The sequence below is a fragment of the Mustela nivalis genome, assembly GCF_964662115.1.
Source record: "Mustela nivalis genome assembly, contig: HAP1_SCAFFOLD_868, whole genome shotgun sequence".
NCBI lineage: Eukaryota > Metazoa > Chordata > Mammalia > Carnivora > Mustelidae > Mustela > Mustela nivalis.
The window spans coordinates 172,031-185,743 of NW_028135796.1; the positions used below are offsets into that span (position 1 = coordinate 172,031).

The 13,713-nt window shown below is 40.6% G+C and overlaps 1 long non-coding RNA gene across 3 annotated transcripts in view; it reads right to left on the reverse strand.

The window, feature by feature from the left end:
- LOC309857542 overlaps nt 1-13,713 on the reverse strand; it is a 44,241-nt gene that overhangs the window by 15,989 nt on the left and 14,539 nt on the right. The window contains exons 2-4 of one of the 3 annotated variants that reach the window (XR_014307763.1): nt 4,950-5,075; nt 4,665-4,787; nt 1,856-1,956 (exon numbers count right to left, since the gene is read on the reverse strand). This is a non-coding gene — a long non-coding RNA (uncharacterized lncRNA). Of the gene's footprint in view, nt 1-1,855; nt 1,957-4,664; nt 4,791-4,949; nt 5,076-13,713 lie in introns of those variants that run through there. The other 2 variants (XR_014307764.1, XR_014307762.1) reach the window with 2 other exon arrangements.

Below are 13,713 nucleotides of genomic sequence, written 5' to 3' on the forward strand. Positions count from 1 at the left end.
ATATAACTTGCAGTCACTGTAACTCCACTATAAATAATAGTTCATTACAATAATGAAGTCATTGACCAATCAAAAATCGTGTACCTGGGGCGCCTGGGTGGCCCAGTGGGTTAAGCCGCTGCCTTCGGCTCAGGTCATGATCTCAGGGTCCTAGGATCGAGTCCCGCATCAGGCTCTCTGCTCAGCAGGGAGCCTGCTTCCTCCTCTCTCTCTCTGCCTGCCTCACTGCCTACTTGTGATCTCTCTCTGTCAAATAAATAAAATCTTTAAAAAAAAATCGTGTACCTATTATGGAGAACCAATGCTGAAGGGGAGAGGGAGAGAACTGAAAAGCGAGATATAAAAGAGGTCAATCCTCAACTACCTCATTAAAAAGTCAACAGTTAAGTGACAAATGAAGAAACAGCATCATAAATAATATTTAAAAATACAGAGGTAAATGCCAGAAAAAACTGCTAAAAGAATTCAAACCAGATGCCTCTGGGGCTACTGACCCACATCTTTCTCTAGAGGCTTGACCTCATTGGTTGGCTTTTTAACAGTAGTTAAACCCATAAACCTTTGTAAGAAACAACCATTTATAATATCAAGTAGCATGAAATACCTCTCCATATATTTTTACATTCATTTATGTCTAAATTAAATAATTTTTCCAAGAATTAAGTCCAGTTAATATCAAATTAAGTCCAATTAATAACCATACAGTTAAAAAATTATTTTTCTTAGAAGCTTCAAGATCCACTCTTCTACTTTCAGATATGCAATATGGTATCATTAATTATAATCAATGCTATACATTACATCCCCACAACTTATTTTATAACTGCAAATTTGTACCTTTTGACCCCCTCACCTATTTTGCCCACCTGCACCCTTGGTCTTGGGCAACTGCCAATCTGTTCCCTATATACATGAGCTCAGTTTTTCATCTTCAGGTTCCACAGGTGAGATCATATGGTATTTGTATTTTTATGTCTGACTTATTTCACTTAGCATAATGCCCTCAACGTCTATCAGTGTTGTAGTAAATGGGAAGATTTCATTTCTATGGTTATTATATTTAAATATAGATACATACACACACACATACACACACACACACACACACACACACATTATGTTTTCTTTATCTATTCAGCCATTGATGGACACTTAGGCTGCTTCCACATCTTGGCTACTGTAAATAATGCTGCAATGAACATAGGGGTACAGATACGTTTTGAATTAGTGCTTTCATCTTCTTCAGATACTCAGAAGTAGAAATGCTGGATTCTACAGTAGCTGTATTTTCAATTTTCTTGAGAAACCTCTACATTGTTTTCCACAGTGGCTGTACAAATTTGTATTTCCCCCACCCAAAAAAATTTTTTAAATAAATAAAACAATAAAACATATGTGTATAAGCATGAAAAAAATTTACATTCTCACCAACACTGCACGAGGGTTCCCTTTTCTCCATATCTTTACCAACTTGCTATCTCTTGTCTTTTTTATAATGGCCATTCTAAGAGGTGTGAGGTGATATCTCACTTGCGTTTTGATTTGCACTTCCCTGACAACTGGTGATGTTGAGTAGCTTTTCATGAACCTGCTAGCCAGCTGTATGTCTTCTTTGGAAAAATGTTTGTTCAGATCCTCTGCCCATTTGTTAACCACAATGTTTTCTGCCACTGAGTTGTATGGGTTCTTTATATATGTGGATCTTAGCCCCTTATATCAGATATATGATTCACAAATATTTTCTGACATTCAGGAGGCAACCCACAACTCTTTAAGGTGGTGTTTTATTTAGGCCACTAGGTAGAATGCAACAAACTGTAACAGCTGTAACAAAGAAGTACAGAAATGCAAGGGCTTAAGTAAGACAGAAGTTTATTTCTCTCTCACCTAACAGTTCAAAGTGAAGTTGGTCCTCATTTGGTGTCTACCTGTGGATCCAAGGCTGCTGCTTCAATTCTTGTCATTTCCCAGCCAAAGAGAAACAGGAATTGAGGACATTCAGGGCAAATAACTGTCTTTAAGAAGAAGACCCAGAAGTTGCCCACAACTCTTCCTTCCAAATACCAGGGTCCCAAGCTTAGTCACAGAACCACATCCAAGCGAATCTTGCCCTAGCATGCAGTTGGGGTGGGATGTCATGGGTTAGCTAATATAGGGGTGGGACCAGAAAGCTCAAAAGAAGAAAAAAAAATGACTACTGCGGTACAGTTAGCAGTGTTTGTCACAGGTAAGTATTATCATCCCTCCTTCTTAAATGAGGAAATTGAGATTCAGAGCTATCTACCAAAGGTCCCATAGCTAATAATAATTAAGCCAAGATTCAACTGCATATTCTGTCTCTAGATCCTATACTATTTCTACTAAACCATGCTAAGTGACAAAAGGAATACATATTATTTTTAAATTTCTTGCTAGGAGCGCCTGGGTGGCTCAGTCGGTTATGTGTCTGCCTTTGGCTTAGGTCACGATTTCAGGGTCCTAGGATCGAGCCCCACACTGGGTTCCCCACTCAGTGGGAAGTCTACTTCTCTCTTTCCCCCTGTCTCTCCCTCCACCCCCACTCATGCTCTCTCTCTCAAATAAAATCTTATTTCCTGCTAAATACGGCACAACTGGATTGGTTCTAACCAAACACTCCTGGATATCCAAAAGTAGTTGCCTCCCCACCCACAGCAGAAATGACCTGTCCACTTCCATCTAAGAGGTTTAGCCTGCCTATGGAAATAGTAAAGATCTCCCAAAGGCAGCAAAACATTGTCATGCAAGACAACGCTGACTGTCCTCAGGACTCACCTCTCCCACCCCTCTATGTTTCTAGACCTATAACCAGACTCAAGTCCCACCAGGTACCTAGAGGTGGGATACAAAGTGTGACTCATGAGGAAGTGCACTACATTTCAAAAGAACTACTTGGGTTTTCTAATTTGTACAAGGAGAAATCTAAGGAACATGTACAGGAATGGAGATTTAAGGCCGTGGAATAACAGTGGAAGAAACATCAAGTTGGATCAAGCTGAATTGATTGGTACGAGCTCACAAAGAAGAAATTCTGCATTTAATGTTTCAGCTCAGGGAGTTAGCAAAGGCTCTAACGATTGGTCAGTTCATTGGTTGGTTGGCTGAAAGGCAGATCAAAATATGCTGTGCCTGTGAGCAGCCTGGAAATGCCCAAGCTTCCTTGATTTAATGCAGAGGAAGGGATTCAAAGGCTCAGGGAGACCAGACAATTAGAGTGGACTGTCATTTAAGATCAGCTCACTCGGTGGGGGAGGATCCAGAAGATATAATTTTCACCCATACATAGAGAAATGAATTTGTGAGGAGAGGTCCCAACCTTCTTGAAGAGCTCCATTAATTGCTCTCCCCTATAAGCCAGACCTTACACTGGGAACTGTAGCCATCTCAACTGGAAAACCTGAAAGCAATGGGAGTAATTGGATCCCAGAAGGGCAGCAGCCAAGTGACAGCACTCAAGAGCCAAACGCAAGGCAAGTATAGTTACTGTAATGGACAGCAGCCAAAACCACCATTAGAACAGCAGGACTCTTCCAGGCCTGTGGCACTGGCTGGTTACCCATGGTGCTGCCAGAAGTGATGTAGATACGAAGTCTACTAAATTCCCACCTGATCTACAGAAGCAGAAAAAGATTTAGGTCAAGTGAACAAAAGTCTAACTCAAAACACAAATAGAGCCATGGTCCTCCAGTCAATTCCCAAACTTAAATCAGTTTACAGATCTAGAGTCCCCAACCCAACATGGGGCTTGAACTCAAGACCCTGAGGTCAAGACCTGAGCTGAGATCAAGAATCAGATGCTGAACCGACCAAGCCCCCCAGCTGCCCCCAGTCCAGAAACAAAGAGAAGGCCCAGTCCCCTTGAGGAAGGACCCTGGCACACCACTGAAAATGAATACAATTAATGGTTCTTCCAGCATCCCTCCAAAGATGCCTACAGAGGCCTTTCATAAACTGTGCACTGGAGAAATGGAAATAATTACACCTTTCAAAACTAATGGATACTGGGTCTGAAATGACACAGACTACAGGAAACCCAAAACATCATGTGGCCCTCCAGTATGGGCTTATACAGAGGTCACGTGATCAATGGAGTTTTGGCTCAGACCTGTCTCACATGGGCCCGGGGTCCCCAAATCTATCATGCAGTTATTTCCCCAGTGCCAGAATGCATAACTAGAATACGCGTACTTAGCAGCTGGCAGAATCCGCACATGGGTTCCCTGAACTGTGCAATGAGGGGTTACATGGAAAGGCCAAGTGGAAGCCAGGAGAACTAACCAAGGAAAATAATTCTGATTAGAAGCAATACCACATCCCTACAGGGATTGCCGAGTTTACTCCTACCATCAAGGAGCTGAGAGCTGTGGGGAGAGGGATGCCTACCACATCTCCGTGAAAATCCTACTGGAGAGAAGACAGAAGGATCCTGAAGAACAATGGACCATCTGAAGTTAACCAAATGAGAACTCCAATTATAGCTGCTGCGCTAGATGTTCTCCCACTGCATGGGTGAATGCATCCCGCTGGGAGCTGGCAGGCACCTACTGATCTAGCAAATACCCTTTTCCGAAGACCTGTCCAGAAGGCCCTCCAAAAGCAGTTTGCTTTCAGCTGCCAAGGTCTGTGATACATCCTTACTGTCTTACCTCAGGAGCATATCAACTCTCCAGCTGTAAGGCATAACTCAGTTCCCAGAGACCTGGATCTCCTTTCCTTTGCACAGATCTTCCACTGGTCCATTACATTGATGGCATTGTGGTGACCAGGCCCTACTGAAGGAAAAGTAGGAACTACTCTAGCCTGGCTGGTAAGACACATCGAAGCATGCTGACCACCCATCCTCTCCGAGATGAGGGGAAAATTGTATCTGGTCCCTCCTACAACCCAAGAAACATACTCCTCATTTGGGTGTATGACTCCAGCCCACTTACCCAGTGACTGGAAAAGCTGCTGGTTTGACTGGGGCTGTGCCCCTTGGGTCACGTGATGCAGTGGATCCCATGGCATCTGAAGTGCCAGTGGCAGATGTGAATGTGTTTGGAGCATCTTGCAGTCCCCTGAAAGTGAGTCACCACAGGCCTTCAGGATTTTGGAGTAAGGCCTGGCCATCACCCTCAGACAATTACTCTCCTTTTAAGACATGCTCTTAGTCTACTAGAGGGCCTTCATAAATATTAAATGCTTGGCTATGGGCCCCAAATTACCATAAGACCTGAGCAGCCCATCCCACCAAACGCACAGCTTGGCCTGCACAGCCACACTCCATCATCAAATGTACATGATGCATACATGGTCAGGCCCAAGCAGGCCCCGAAAGCATAAGACAGACAGATGAAGTAGCCCAAACACCCATGGCCCTCACTCCTGCTGCTCTGCCTTTTCTCTCCCCGCCTGCACCTACAGCTTCATGGGGAGTTCCTTATGACTTCCTAGCAGATGGAGACTCAAGCCTGTCTACAGACAGGTTGCCTGACAAGCAGGCACTGCCAGAAATGGCACTAGCCCTCCTCCTCTGGGGCATGGCTCAAGGACAACAGTGAAGGGAAAAGCCTCTCAGTGGACAGACTCGGAGCAGCGCATCTGGCTGTGCACTATGCTTGGAAGAAGAAATGACCAGACACTCAACTCTAACAATTCGTGGGCTGTAGCCAGTGGTTTGGCTGGATGGTCAGGGCCATGGGAGAAAGAGAATCAGAAAACTGGGAACAAAGAAACCTGGGAAAGACGAATGTAGCCAGACCTCTCTAAATGGGCAAAATATATGAAGATCTCTGGGTTCCATGTGAATACTCACCAAAGGTAACTTTAGCAGAGGAGGATTTTAACAATCAAGTGCCTAAGACGATCTGTTCTGTGGCTATCAGTTAGCCTCTTTCACCAGCAACCCCCAGGTTAACTGGCAAGCTCATGAAGGTATTCTTGGTGGCAATGCTAGAGGATATGCATGGGCTCAGGAACACACACTTCCACTCACCAAGGCTGACATGGCTACAGCCATCACTGCCAGCTGTAGGGAACAAAACTGAGCCCCTAATATGGCACAATTCCCCAGGACACTAGGCCACTTCCATTATGGGAGAGTCAGCATTGTATCCTTACTGGAATGAACACCCTTGGATATTGATTTCCCTTCCTTAAACACAAGGGTTCTGCCAAAACTACCATCCGTGGATTATAAAATACCTTATCCACCATCATGGTATTCTGCATTGCTTTTGATCAAGGAACTTACCTCAGAGGAAAAGACCTGAAGGAGCTAGCTTGATACAACAGTGGAATGGCAATAAAAATAAACTACATGGTGTATGTCAAGGACAACAGTATTTTTCATACTTGCTTGATATGTCCACAAGAAAAATAATTTTAAATGACGGCTAATCTTGTTTAGTGTCTCACAAAATTTTCAGGAGCAATTCAGACATTATTGTTAAGAACAAGTGAATTAATGTAAGTGGGATTAAAGTTTATAAATGAGCTATTTAAAACAATCATTATGTTTTATAACATGTCTACTTAAGAAGTTTCCAGAATTTTCTTGGAAAAAACTTATCTATACTAAGTTAAGTTAAATGATGGAAAGTTGTACTTAAAGGAGGCATATGCCTCTAGAAATTGGAAGTAGTGTATTCATAAATTTACTAGTATACTAAAGATGGTTAATATGTGGCAGACAGTTCATAGTTGTCTATTCCTTAGTTTTCACTGAAAATTAAGGTTACTAAAGATTAAAAATTCTTATCGACTATGTAAATGAAACTACTAAAAAGAATATAGACGACGAAGAAGAAAAATATACAAAGTATGCAAGGAAAATAAGATGTGTTTATGGTAAGAAAAAGTATACAAGGTATAAAGGATTATGATTTTGTTGAGAGAGAGTAATTTGTCCTAATACAAGATACAACTGGCTGTTCTAGAAAGAGAAAAAGGAAAATAGGACAAAAACGGAGTAGATATTTTATTTATTTTGTGTTTATTTATTTATTGTGTATTCAAGTTGCTAAGATTAAATAGACTAATTTGTTAGTCAAAAAAAAAAAAGATGGGGGTACCTGGGTGGCTCAGTCAGTTAGGCGTAGGACTTCTGATTTTGGCTCAGGTCATGATCTCAGGGTTGTGAGACTGAGCCATGCATCAGTCTCCACACTCAGCAGGGAGCCTGCTTGAGATTCTCTTTCTCCCTCTCCCTCTGCCCCTCTATATGAGTGCTCACTCTCTCTCTCAAATAAATAAATCTTAAAAAAAAAAAAAAGATGAACCTTAATATCAGAAGTATATTGATGTAAAAGTAGAATGACAGATTTTCTTGGATTATTGGTCTGCTTTCATTAAGAAACCAAAAAAAGATTGGTTCCCAGGAAGATTACTTAAAAGATAACAAAGTTTTGTGTGTTATCAGAATGATTTCCTAGGCTTCATGTTGTCTTTATCGGGTCCTTGATTACTTAAGAAAACCAAACCTTCTCAATATTAAAAGAACTAAGGGTTTTAAGAACTTTTTTTGGTCACTTTGGTTAAATAGATAATCACGTATTATAATGATCCGTGGTACTATTTAATCAAATATTCAAATCTTTTGACATTTTGACAAGCTTTCCAAAATCAAATTCAAAATAAAGTCTTTTTTAACTAAACTAGCTTTGTTATTTTAAAGAGGGTCCCTGGAAAATCTCAAAGGATTTGTTTCTCACTTTGTGAGAAATATTAAACTAATGAAGTTTAATCAAATAAACTCCATGGGAAGCATTGTCAAATAAATGATAACTTTCTTTCGGTTTTATTTGTATGGATACATGCCATTAATATAAGTATTTCAGAACTGTATGAAGTTCACAGAAATTTTCAGTACTCTTTATGTTCATGATGTTTTGAGCAAATTAACATTTCCAATTTTTCTCCCACCTTCCTGCCTTGGAAGCAGTGAGAACCCAAACTGTCCTTTTCTTGAAGTTCTGCAAGCTGAGGATACTTGATTTGATTTAAACATCTGAGAAATCGCCCCAACAGATCACATGTGAGCAACCTTCCTGCCTGCAGCCATGTGGGCCACTCGGAAAGTTCACTGAAACATGTGGTGACCCCAGAGACATTCAAATTGCAAACCAGGAAAATCTGTCAGATTGTCTCTGCCTGTCCTCACTCTACCATCTCCAAATGGTAGACATCTAGACATCTTAACTGCCTGCTTTCTGGACTCAACATCTAGACATCTTAACTGCCTGCTTTCTGGACTCAAAAACGGAGTTTAGAGTTTGTTCTAAACATTAATCTTTGTTTTTCTTTTATCTCTGGAAAAATGTCTTCTTCAATGCCTGACTGTTCATACCACAGAGAGGTCTACTGTAGGTTAGGGTATCTACACCCACCTATATACTACCACCTCCTGAAATGAGACACAACTGTTTGACAGGACTGACCACTTCCCAGGACAGAAACTGGTTCCGTGGGTTGTGGGACAGTCTACCAACTCAGGGTTTGGACTATGAAATTTCTTGGAAAAGTTTCACATGGTGGAATGACAAGGTTCAGGACGTGCTACCCCAGAATACAGCACCTTGGCATATTGAATATTATAAACTGAAGGAATATGAGAAATAGCACATGCAGGAAGGACTACCTAAACTTCCCCTGAAGTAGGTCATAAGGCCCTCGAATGAGGTGTCCTCCCTGAGGGAGGGAGGGAAGGAGAATACTTCTCTCTAAAGATGGAGGGACACCAAAAAGACTCTTTGTTTTCCTCTGTTTGCTACTCTTAACTCATACTCCTTTTTTTCCTATCATATTTTTCATTTTCCCTCTACTTTTGATGAAACCCAGGATAAAAATTGGTTTTAAGCATTTTTTTATCTTCATTTCCTTCTGAAGCCTCTGTACATAAAATTTGTATTAAATAAAATTTGTATGCTTTCTTTCAAAAGTCTTCTGTTATAGAGAACTTAGAAAGGAAACTGGTATTTTCTCCTCTACAATAAAGCACCAGATGACTTCCCAAAAACAAAAACAAAACAAAACAAAAAAAAACACTTCTGAATACTCCCCCTTCTGGAGGCTTATATTGACTGTCCTCTTGAGGAAGAAAGAGAAAAGTCTGAAAACAGATCTTTTAGTGGGGCATTAAGTATTGTTTTACCTTGAATCTTATTCTGAGATAAACAGGAGCCAAGAATTACTTAATCTGAGCATCGACTACCATGTGTAAGCTCAGGTAGGAGCAAATACTCTTAAGAATATTTATAATATTGGGGCACCTGGGTGGCTCAGTGGGTTAAAGCTTTGGCCTTTGGCTCAGGTCATGATCCCAGGTCCTGGGATTGAGTCCCGCATTGGGCTCTCTGCTCAGCAGGGAGCCTGCTTCCCCCTCTCCCTCTGCCTGCCTCTCTGCCTACTTGTGATCTCTTTCTGTCAAAAACAAAAACAAAAACAAAAACAAAAACAAAAAAACTTACTTGTATTGGAATTTTGTGAAGTTCTGAGGATTTACCTTCTTCAAGGGCCTCCGTAATCTTCAAAGAGATGATAACTGAGAACTCATCAGTTCTCTTCAGATTTTAGGCTCAAGAACAGTTTTTTTAATTAATAGAAATTAGATAAGAGAAATTGTCCTTGTATCTGTTTTAACTCATGTTTTTAAGTGAAGAAATCATGCATTATCAAAAATGGTGTCTGTTCTATTTTTCATCTAATCTCCTTATTTAGCAATAAATATTAGGAGGGCATGTAGAAGTAGAAAATAATTTTAGAGCAGTGTTTCCTAGATTCTTCTTTCCTTCATATAATCTTACAATGTGAGTACCTACATAAGATATGTGTTTTCCTTTGTTCACTAAACATTGTTAAATACCATTTTAACAGGAAAGATGATTAATCCATATTTTTATTTTTTACTTGGTTAACATTTTATCAAGTTATTATTTCTGTAGCAGGCGGTGTTAATTCAATGATGCTGGCAGGAGCATTCAGTTTGTGCTAAGAAAAAAGATGAGCATTTGAAGGGAAACAATTGCTTGCTTTTAAGTGTGATGTTGAGTAATGACTAAGTGCATTCATTTGCACAGTCAGTATAACCTCCAGAAAGATTTTTCCATGCCTTTTCCTCAAGTGGATCATGTGATCTGGTGTTTATCTTTGACTTGAATACCTTCAAGTCTTACAAACCACGTAATGTGACCATGAAATCAATCAGTTGTTTCAAAGGTCTCTTTGCAAGCAGATTTTATCTTTTTATTCTGGGAGGGGGTGGTATCAGGTTATTGCAATGAAGCCTGTACAGTCTATGTGTATACACTGGAAACTTTTCTCCCCTTGCCTTCACGTTCTTTACAGTGACTCTCAATGCACAGATTTCTACACTACTTTTTAGTTCTCTTCTCCAAACAGTCCCTGCCAGCAAAGAGTTAGCTTTGTGCTAAGGCGAACAGGCCATTATGTTTTTAAAAATTAAACAGTGTATATGGCACTTTGTAGCTGTCTTTTATAGATAGATGACAAAAAGTCAATGCCTGTGAGATTGTAACTTCTGCTCTTTCTTCTTTATTTTAGGGGTGATGGGGAAGGAGCTAATCTCTAAAGAATGGTGAAGTCTGTGAAGAACCTGCAGAGATGGTTATGGTAGCACATGGAATTGATGGATCTTCTGGATTTCTACACCTGCAATGTTCTCAACGTAGGTTTCCTCTAAAAACTGTCTGTGGGTCTTTTTTTCTTCTGCAGGACATGTGTACACATTTGTTGTACAGGACCTTTAATATGCTGGCCTTAGACTGTGCTAATGTGAAATGCTTCTCAGATGATTTTCTTAAAAACTGGGTTGTTTTAACATTGAATGTCAGCATTATTATTTGATGAGTGCTACCTCTCCATTATACATACATACACATGTGAAATTACGAATGAGGCAGTGACGTGTGAAATACATGGCTAGTATTTTGGGAGCAGTGAGTTTATTTTTGGATAAAAAAAGTTATTCTCAAATCTATTTAACAAATACATGCATGCCAATTGTTTATGATGTGTAAAGATCAATGTCTGATGCTGGCTAGAATTTAGAAACAGCTATACATTCTCATCCCTGTCTTCAATGACCCACATCCTGTACTTGATAGGTATAAGTGCTGTAGTGATTCAGAAGAGATCATCACGGACAATGAGATTAGAGAAAACTTGGGACATAATGAACTGGGTTTCAGGATTTGTTTGTAGGCTAAATTTGTATTTTGCTTTTATAGATTTCAGAGAGTGCAGGACACGACGTTCTGTTAAATAGTAGGCAGTAACTCAAAAGACACGTATCAGTTGTCAGAGCAGCTTCACTGACCAAAAGATAACTTCAGATTTTGAAAAGGTCATTATTCTTTATTTGGGTTATATTTGTATCCTGGACATAGATAATAATCTTCTCAAACTAAATTAGAGTCATCTAGACTAGAAGATACACCAATCATGTCATACTCTCTCTATCCTGGAGTTATCATCTCCAGTCCACCTTTGGTAATACTACTGATTTTAATTTTCCAATCCTGACAACCACTACTATACTATATGAAGTGGACAATGGGGATAAGTTGTTGTCTTGCAAATATTTGAAAACTTTTCCCAGGAGCACCTAGGTGACACAGTTAGTTAAGCAACCGACTCAATTTTGGCTCAGTTCATGATCTCAGGGTCATGAGATCAAGCTCTGCACTGACTGTGGAGCCTGCCTGTGATTCTCTCTCCCTCTCCTCGCCTGCGCTCTCTCTCTCATTAAAAAACAATAAAATAAAATAAAGACACTTTTAAAATATCCCATCAGGTTTCAGACAGAACAAAGAATGAAAATTCCTGGCAACACCCTAAAATTCCCCCAACGCCCACTTTTTTTTGTTTTTGTTTTTGTTTTCTAAACCAAAGGTATACCTATTTCAAGTGACTCCAAACTGATGAGCCTTTTATGACTTAAAACCAATGAGCCTTTTATGGCTCAAACATGGACACAACCAGGCTTCCCCAAAGAGGCTGCAGAAGATAAAGACCTCTCAAGATCTAGAGCCACCCCCAAAGACAGCCAAAAGAAAGAGTAAGACAACACCCCTGAGAAGTAGCAATAGTGGGGAGGACATTAGCCAAAAATGGGGTGCCACATCCCTGGGAACTCCAACCTGCATCTGGCCAACTGTACACACAAGTCCAATAACTCATATGCCCCAGCAGGGAGAAAGGCAAGCCAGGCTTTCAGGACACAAGGAGACAGACAGGAGATGGAGGAGAACAGCTGTCCCTGGGAGGGAGAAGATCCGTACTCACCTGGTTACCCAAAACCAAATTCATGAGAGTCACAATTCAAAGATCTGATTTTAACAACTATTTTTCTCTTGCTAATCTGAACTTGGAAAGGAAGGGAAAAAGAAAACTATTTCCTTCCTCTCTTTAGTGTAGACTGGGCACTACAGACAGAGATGTGGGACAGCTGACTGTGGCAAGAAGTCTTACCTTTCCTGGGCTTTTGTCAGTTTTCCCAAGATTCCATCTGCAGACTATGGATTGGGGTGCCCCAGCCATGCCCTCATGGTCACCAGAAACTATAGGGGAGGAAAATATCTTTTCTCTCTCCCTTCTAAAAGTTGACTGGCTCTCTGTAACAGAAGACAGAGTAATAAGAGAAAAGCATATCAATTTATATAACATAAATATGTGACAGAAGGACCTTCAGAAGGAAATTAAGACCAAAGAAATGTTTTTATACTAGATATAACAAGGAATAGAGTCATGGAAAAATGTGATGAGATAAAGAAGTAGTAAAATGGGGACACTTAGCAAGGACTATTCTTTAAATTCCCCTTGGCATTACTCCATCAGAGATAAGGATGATCCTTTCCTCTGGGTTTAGTGAGGGCACCTCTCATATGTGGGTCTTATGACCTGTTTCGGGGGAAGGTCAGAAAATCCTTCCTATACCTGCCATTTCTCAAATTCCTTCAGCTTAAAATATTCAACATGCCAAAGTGCCATATTTTGGGGTAGCATGTCCTGAACCCCATCATTCTCTTTCAAACAAGTTGTTTCTGGGGCACCTGGGGGGCTGAAACAAGTTATTTCTTATGACTCTCAATGGAAGAGTTTTGCCTGTTAGTAAGAATGGGTATATAAGTCCTCCCCAACCCCAGATTCAATGCAAAACACTTCAATCAAGCACACAACAATGTGGACTTCTTTGACAGTGCAAACCCAATGGCTGGAGATTCCCTAAAAATGCTGTATTATATATTTTTAAACTATTTTTTAAATGTATGGCAGAGCCAGTTATAAAGACAGAGAAATGTTCTAAGGCAGAAATGGTAAGAAAGCACAAATCTAGAGGTGAGTTAGTTCTGAAACCAGCATGTCCTAGGCACATGTGCACAGTCCTGGTGGCTAGCACTTGAAGTGGGGAGAGGAGAAGTGATAGGAAACAGGATAACAGGAGGTGCAACTGGGGAGCCTAAGCAAAGTGTAGAGTCAGAGCACAGCCCCTCCCACAGAAAGCCCTAAAGGGGGGATACATTATTTCTTTTTAAGATTTTATTTATTTCTTTGACAGAGATCACAAGCAGGCAGAGAGGCAGGCAGAGAGAGAGGAAGGGAAGCAAGCTCCCTGCCAAGCAGAGAGCCCGATGTGGGGCTTGATCCCAGGACCCTGCGATCATGAACTGAGCCGAAGGCAGTGGCCCAACCCACTGA